This window comes from Myotis nattereri (genome assembly GCF_964212035.1).
Source record: "Myotis nattereri genome assembly, chromosome: 16".
Taxonomy (NCBI): domain Eukaryota; kingdom Metazoa; phylum Chordata; class Mammalia; order Chiroptera; family Vespertilionidae; genus Myotis; species Myotis nattereri.
In genome coordinates, this window is record NC_138091.1 from 3,096,214 (window position 1) to 3,104,801 (window position 8,588).

The 8,588-nt window shown below is 57.7% G+C and overlaps 1 protein-coding gene across 7 annotated transcripts in view; it reads right to left on the reverse strand.

The window, feature by feature from the left end:
• PEMT (phosphatidylethanolamine N-methyltransferase) overlaps positions 1-8,588 on the reverse strand; it is a 60,044-nt gene that overhangs the window by 16,029 nt on the left and 35,427 nt on the right. The gene's annotated exons all lie outside the window — the stretch shown is intronic.

The window sequence follows — 8,588 nt, forward strand, 5'->3', positions numbered from 1 at the left end:
CTGATCAAGAGAAAGACACAAATTCTCAGTATCAAGAATGACAGACGTCACTACAAAGTCTGTGGGCCTGAGAGAGTGACCAGGGCACATGCGTGAGCCCGACACTCGGTCCGGCCAAGCTCACTGGCCCTCATCCAACACGTCAGTGAGAAACAATACCAATTAGGGACCACTTCGCCCCAAACTGAAGCCGAGGGAACACTTCCCAACGCACCTAGTGAAGCAAGATTAACTGATACCAAAACCAAAGGCCTCACATGAAAACTAGAGACAAATATTCCTTCTGAACATAAACACCAAAATTCTAGACAAAACATTAGCAAAATAGATAATGGAATCCAACAATCCTATCTAATAATAGACAAACATGGTAATTGACCATACCTCCGCCACGCTTCCCATTGGCTAATCAGCAGGATATGCAAATTAACTGCCAACCAAGATGGCGGCCGGCAGCCATGCAGCTGAAGCGAACATGAGGCTTGGTTGCCCCGGCGATGGAGGAAGCCAAGGTTCTCCACCTGCCACGGCCAAGCTCTGAGCTCCGGATGCAACAATGTTGCAATTATAGAAGCTAAACAAACCCCAGAAACCTGCTATTAGCCGCCAACAGGCTCAGAGCTTAGAGCGCCAGTGATGGCAACAGAGTTTCAATTATAGAAGCTAAACAAACCCAGATACCTGCTTTCAGCCAGCCACGGCCTCAGAGCTGGAGCCGGCTCTCAGCTCCAGTGACAGCTATAGAAGGTAAATAAATCCCAGAATAAAAGAAAAAAAGAAGAAAAAAAGAGGCTGGGCACTTCAGTCGCCTGCCAGCTTGAAAATGGCCCTCAGTCCCTCACCCAGAATAGCCAGGCACCCCAGGGGGGACCCCCACCCTGAAGGGGGTGTGACCAGCTGCAAACAGCCATCAGCTCCTCATCCAGGATGGCCAAGCACCCCAGTGAGGACCCCCCACCCTGAAGGGGGTGTGACCAGCTGCATACAGCCATCAGCTCCTCATCCAGGCTGGCCAAGCACCCCAGTGAGGACCCCCCACCCTGAAGGGGGTGTGACCAGCTGCAAACAGCCATCAGCCCATCATCCAGGCTGGCCAGGCACCCCAGTGGGGACCCCCACCCTGAAGGGGGTGCAGGCAGCCTGAAAACAGCCATCAGCCCCTCATCCAGGCACCCCAGTGGGGATCCCTATCCTAAAGGGGGTGAGGGCAGCCTGAAAACAGCCATCAGCCCCTCATCCAGGCTGGCCAGGCACCCCAGTGGGGACCCCCACCCTGAAGGGGGTGTGACCAGCTGCAAACAGCCATCAGCCCCTCATCCAGGCTGGCCAGGCAACCCAGTGGGGACTCCTATCCTAAAGGGGGTGTGGGCAGCCTGAAAACAGCCATCAGCCCCTCATCCAGGCTGGCCAGGCACCCAAGCGGGACCCCCACCCTGATCCGGGACACCAAACCAGCCGGCCCCCACCCATGCACCAGGCCTCTATCTTATATAGCAGGGGTCCTCAAACTATGGCCCGCGGGCCACATGCAAATACAAATATTGTATTTGTTCCCGTTTTGTTTTTTTACTTCAAAATAAGGTATGTGCAGTGTGCATAGGAATTTGTTCATAGGTTTTTTTTTAAACTATAGTCCGGCCCTCCAAAGTTCTGAGGGACAGTGAACTGGCCCCCTGTTTAAAAAGTTTGAGGACCCCTGCTATATAGTAAAAGGGTAATACGCAAACTGACCCTAACAGCAGAAAGACTGGGAATGACTGGTCACTATGACACACACTGACCACCAGGGTGTAGACGCTCAATGCAGGAGCTGCCCTCTGGTGGTCAGTGCGCTCCCACAGGGGGAGCTCTGCTCAGCCACAAGCCAGGCTGATGGCTGCCAGTACAGCGGTGGTGGTGGGAGCCTCTCCTGCCTCCTCAGCAGCGCTAAGGATGTCTGACTGCAGCTTAGGTCTGCTCCCCGCTGGCAAGTGGACATCCCCCAAGGGCTGCCGGGCTGCCAGAGAGATGTCTGATTGCCAGCTTAGGCCTAATCCCCCGGGGAGCAGGCCTAAGCCAGCAGATGGTCATCCCCCAAGGGGTCCCAGACTGTGAGAGGGCACAGGCTGGGCTGAGGGACACCCTCTTCCCCGAGTGCACAAATTTTTGTGCACCGGGCCTCTAGTCCTATATAATAAAAGGCTAATATGCAAATTGTCCCCTTGACAGGGAGTTCAACCAGGAGTTGGACCAGGGGGCAGTGCCTGCTGGCCAACCACATGCATCCCTGCCCCCTGGCTGGCCCAGCCCAATTGGCCATGATTGGGGTGCGCCAGCTGGACCCCACCTGTGCATGAATTCGTGCACCTGGCCTCTAGTATATTAAAAAAGGTGACACAGTATATCACGACCAAGTGTGTTTTATCCCAGGAGTGAAAGGGTGGTTTAACATTTAAAACAATCAAGGTAATTCACCAATAAATAAACTAAACAAGAAAAACATTGCCATCATCTGAATAGACACAAAAGAGCAATTGACAAAATCCAACATACATTCCTGACAAACACACAGCACATCAGGAGCACAAGGGACCCTCCCCCCGATGGGAAACCCTCCCCCCACGGGAAACCCTCCCCAGGCGCCTGTGGAAAGCCCAGCTCCCTCCACGCCGCACCCGCACCCCCCTGCTCCTGGCACCGAGGTCCCAGTGAGCTCGTTAAGCGAGGAACAGAGGTGGAGAGATCACAGCGGAAGAAGTAAAATGTCTTTGATCACAGGCGTATGTTCTCCCACATAGAAAACCTGATGCCATCTACAAGCCACGTGAGGCTGGTCCACGGAGCCCGGCGATGCTGAGACCACGTGGTCCCTAAATAAAGGCCCGGAGGCGTGTCATGGCTCTGAAGGCTCCGTGCAGACAGTCCTCAACCAGCAGTGGTTCAGCTTCCGAGTTTCCAACTTTACGATGGCGAGAAGGTGGCTGCATTCAGTTGAAACTGCGCTTGGAATTTTGCATTTTGGTTTGTTTCCGGGCTGGCGCTATGCTTCGATACCTCGATGCCACAGGCGCGGGGCCGCAGCTCCCGTCCACACGCACACCCTGCAGTGCAGTATCACGTTCATTTCCAACGTGGGATGTTTGCAAGCTGTGATGGGTTCCCTGAGACGCAGCCCAACCGAAGGTCACGGAGCATCTGTTTTACCGTCTCCCTGGTCAGCCTACGGACTGAACACAGTCCAACGGAACCCCAGCGGGCTTCTGGTTGCAAATGAAACCGATTCTAAAATCCATGCGGAAATGCACAGCACTCAGAGTGAAACCGCTCTGAGAAAGACACGGGCTAAGGCACCAGCCTTCACTCCCACTGTGCTCCAGGCAGCAGTAGCCCGGCAGGCAGTTGGTGGAGGGACAGACAGACGGATCATTGGACAGAGCAAGCCCAGAAGCAAACCCAGGTCATATGTCAACTGATTTGTGACAAACTACAAAGGCAATCAGTGGAGAAAAGAGAGTTTTTAAACAAATGTCACTGGATATCATATGCAAAAAAGTGAATTTCAATCCATAACTCAGACCATCTACAAAAATGAACTCAAATGGATTATAAATTTAAAAACAAAACCTAAAGCAATAAAGCTCTTAGAGGGGAACATACTAGAAAACCTTCATAACCTTAAGTTATACAATGATTTTGTAGATGCAGCACAAAAAGCACGATTCACAAGAGGAAACAAATGATAAGTTGCACCCTGAGAGTCGGGTTGCTCATGCGAGCCTCACGCCCCGCTGTGGGTCCTGGCTTGGTCATGCCCCCCTGTGGGTCCTGACTGGTCACGCACCACCCCCATGGGTCCTGGCTGGTCACGCCCCCCTGTGGGTCCTGACTGGTCACACACCACCCCCATGGGTCCTGGCTGGTCACGCCCCCCCATGGGTCCTGGCTGGTCACGCCTCCCTGTGGGTCCTGGCTGGTCACGCCCCCCTGTGGGTCCTGACTGGTCACACACCACCCCCATGGGTCCTGGCTGGTCACGCCCCCCCATGGGTCCTGGCTGGTCACGCCTCCCTGTGGGTCCTGGCTGGCTCATACCCCCCCCCCCCCCGTGGGTCCTGGCTGGTCACACACCACCCCCGCCCACATGGGTCCTGGCTGGCTCACTGGAGTGGCTGTAGGCCCTGCCATTCACTCCCCCAGATGCCTGCGGCCCCTGGACACAGCTCCTCGCCTGAAGGGAGGAAGGAGGGCTCTGTGGAGAGCAGGCACACTGCTCCTGTTCCTGTCTCGGCACTGAGTCAGCATCCTCTGGGAGAGCAGTGTGTGCCCGCTGCACCGATGACTTGCAGGGGGCACAGTGAGTAAACGGGCGTCTCCCCCGCGGAGGCTCTACACCGACCCCCCCACCTGACCCAGGAGCGCCTTTCCGACCTCTCTGCACCCACAGACCCCCCCCCCCCCACAAGGAGCCTGGCGTTGGGCAGCCCGTATCAGCCACACCTTGCCACGGCTTTGCTGGCCAGGGAGGGTCTATCTCAGGAGCTGGGAGGCTGAGCAAGGATGGCAAACCCAAGACTCACCCTCCCACACCGTCTCCCCTACCCAGACCCTGAGCCTCGGTCCTTGGCTCCACCCAACCACCTAAGCCAAGTCCAAAGGCCTCCTCCACCCACCTGGGTTGGCTGCAGAGGATCTGTGTCTCATGCCAAAGCCACCAGCAGCCCCCGGGCCTTCCCCTCCGGGGGCAGGGGCCTGGAGCTTGCACTCCACTGGCACCCCTGCTCAAGGTGGGACGTGGGGGGTCGGGGCCAGGGGGTAACAGGCTGGGAAGGCGAGTCTACCGCAGTGCGGCTCCTGCGGGCTGAGGCAGGGCCTGGCCTGGAGCGGCCCTGCCCGACAAGCCCCCACACGGGCGCCTGGCAGGCTGTCGGCACCCCCTCCCCGGCGGGCAGCACGGGGTCTGCCCGGAGGGAGATGGGGCCCGTCAGGCAGGATCAGCTCTTCCCAGCTGCTCTGACCCCGGGTGCTGATGGTCCATCTGGGCCTGCGCAGGAGGCACAGGTCCTCACCCCAACCCGTGGGGAACCTGCCCACAGCCAGAGCCAGGGGCCCGCAGGTCAGGGCAGACCAGAGTGGACACAGAGGTTCAGGCTGGACAACGACCACACCTTTGGCTCCTTTCCCTGTATCCACCTGGGATGCAAACCTCGGTCGCTAACCCCGTACAAAGACGGCCACGTCTACGCGCTGGGCCAGCGCTGCCGGGGAAGAGGAAGGAACAATAACAAAACTGACAACCGACTCCAGTGGGCAAGGACCCCGAGACACTCCTCCCGCGCAGACAGGGCGCAGCGGACCTGAAGGGGTCAGCGTCACCAATCATTAGGGCAACGTAAGACAAACCACAACAGGATCCCGCCTCACACCCATGAGGACGGTAATTAGTAAAAACACCAGGAAGCAACAAGTGCTGGAGGGTGTGGAGAAATGGGAGCTGTGCCCTGTTGGTGGGACGGTAAAGCGGTGCAGCCACTGTGGAAACAAAAGTCAAAACTAGCCCGGCTGGTGTGGCTCAGTGCTTGAGCATTGGCCCATGAACCAGTTTGTTCGCTCTATGAGTGTTTCTGTTTGTTTATTTTGTTCTTTTGATTCCAGATATAAGTGAAATCCTATGGTCTCTGCCTTTCTCTGTCTTACTTCACTTAGCAAATGGTAAGATTTCATTTTTATGGCCAAGCACTATTCCATTGTAAATATGTACCACTTGCGGGTAGGCAGGCAGGGAACCCTGGTGCACGGTTGGTGGGAATGCAGACTGGTGCAGCCACTGTGGAAGACAGTCTGGAGTTGCCCAAAAAGTTAAAAATGGAACTGCCATTTGACCCAGTGATCCCACTTCTAGGAATATATCCCAAGAAACTAGAAACACCAATCAGAAAGGATATATGCACCCCTATGTTCATAGCAGCACAATTCACCATAGCTAAGATCTGGAAACAGCCTAAGTGCCCATCAGCAGATGAATGGATTAGAAAACTGTGGTACATCTACATGATGGAATACTATGCTGCCTTCCAAAAAGAAAGAATTCTTACCGTTTGCAACAGCATGGATGCACTTGGAGAGCATTATGCTAAGTGAAATAAGCCAGTTGGAGAAAGATAAGTATCACATGATCTCACTCACTTGTGGAATATAATGAACAACATAAACTGATAAACAAAAACAGATCCAGAGACAGAGAAGCATCGATCAGACCGTCAAACCTCAGAGGGAAGGCAGGGGAGGGGGCGTGTAAGAGATCAACCAAAGGACTTGTATGCATGCATCTAAGCATAACCAATGCACACAGACAACAGGATGGTGAGGGCATGAGTGGGGGAAGGGGGGGCAATGGGAGGATAAGGACACATATGTAATACCTTAGTCAATAAAGATAAAAAAATAGAACTACCTTATGACCCAGCGATTCCACTTCTGGATATTTATCCACGGAAACCCTATGTTCATGGCAGCACCAGTTACAACAGCCACGATTTGGGAGCAGCCCAGGTGCCCACCCGTAGACGAGTGGATACAGAAGATGTGGTGCGTCTAGGTTTAAATTTTACTTAAGGCGCTGCTTCAGGTGGAGCTCTGAGCCGCAGGGAGCACAGTGCGCGGTCCTGCTGCGCCTTCGATGCCGGCCTGGCACAGCTTTCCCGGAGCTGTTACTGAAGCAGGCCCCCCTGGCCAGGCGCTGGGAGAGCAGCGGCGTGCGTGGCTCTGCAACTCCGAACCAAAGGCAGTGCGAACCCAGGCCCTGCTGCACGGGCCTCTGGGCGGTGGCTGTCTGCATACACAGGGCTCCTAAGCAGCTGCATCAGAGCGGCGGTGCCAGGTGCCGCGCCAGCACCAGCACGGCGGCCAGCCAGCTCTTTCCCGTTTCTCTGAGAACAGGTTTGTTTTAGGAGGGGAGACTTACAATACCTTCTGGGTCAGATTTATCCAGACGGGAGACATGTCCGTTTCCCTGAAAAGCACCATGCCCTTGGCAGCCAGGCCCGCCCCGCCGACCCTGACCTGTGCCCTGCCCGCGGCGAGCTCTCCCAGCATGCCTGGGGTGGAGTGTGGTCTGAGCCTCCCTCCCCCGGGCCTGCCCAACCTCTCCAGGCTGTGGGCACCCGCAGTGGGTGGCCCCTTCCCGTGGCCGAGGGAAGCGTCTGAGGTTGGGTGGATGCCCCTGGTCTGTCCTCTCCCAGCTGAGGGCCACCTGGCTGTCACAAGACTGCCACTGTGAGTGCAGCCACGGTGGACGGCTGCCCACAGTCTGCGCCACTGTCTCAGAGGCCTCAGGCCTACACACTGGCCTACTGGCTCCCAAGGATCCTCTGGTGACACTTCCTCCCAGAGCTCCCTGCCCCTGCCCTCCCGTGTGAGTCCCAGAAGCGGGCAGGAGAGACTGGCCAGGCAGCCGGGGCCACAGGCCTCGTGCGGGGCCACCAGCTGAGGACAGGGAGCGGGGTGAAGGCAGACACCCCCTCCTGGGAAAGGGAATCTGAGCCGAGGCTGGAAAGCACAGAGGCCTCCAGCGCGGAGGCACAGGCAGCAGAGAACAGTGAGGATGCAGAGGCGCCCGCGGAGGTGGGGAGGGCGCTGGGGAAGGGGCTCCCAGGGGTGGGGAGGACAGGGGTGGGCCTCAGCTCCCCCGCCAGACGCCTTTCCGCCCCCAGTGCCACGCCCCACCCTGGCCCAGGCTGCCTGCTGCCTGGGAGCAGGGACAGCACAGAGCTCCCAGGGCCGGGGGCTGCGCTCCCCTCCACCCGGCAGTGAGGGGCCTGGGGCTGCGCTCCCCTCCATCCGGCAGTGAGGGGCCTGGGGCTGCGCTCCCCTCCACCCGGCAGTGAGGGGCCTGGGGCTGCGCTCCCCTCCACCCGGCAGTGAGGGGCCTGGGGCTGCGCTCCCCTCCACCCGGCAGTGAGGGGCCTGGGGCTGCGCTCCCCTCCACCCGGCAGTGAGGGGCCTGGGGCTGCGCTCCCCTCCATCCGGCAGTGAGGGGCCCGGTCGAGGCTGTGACATCTGCCAGGAAGCAGTCGGGAGCCTTGAGAAGCAGAGGCGAGCCCCACTGCTGAACGGTCCAGAAGCAAATACTTCCACGCCGGGTTCCCAGGCTCCAGCTCAGAGAGGGAACTTGACCTGCCCCAAGGCCTCCAGCTCCATCTTCCACTGCCGAGACGTTGCCTCTGAGCCCAGCCCCGGAAAGAACGGCTGCCGGCTGGCACAGCACTCAGCCCTCCGCTGCCCCATCGCAGCAGGAGCTCCAGGGCCAGTGAGCCCCCAGGGAGAGGGAGAGAAACATCCATGATGAGAGAGACGCATTGATCGGCTGCCTCCTACACGCCCCACACTGGGGGGTCGATGCTGGGGTCCAACCCCAGCAGGTCCAGGGGTCCCCAAAGGTGTGGACGGAGTCGGCGAAGAAGGAATGACACGGAGACAGCGTTCAGTTGATCAGCAGCCTAGCCAGGATCTCTAGCCAAGTTCTGGTCAGGATCTCCAGCGAAGTTCTGGTTAGGATCTCCAGCCAGGTTCTGTAGCCATGTTCCCTCGCTAGGTTCTCCAGCCAGGTTCTG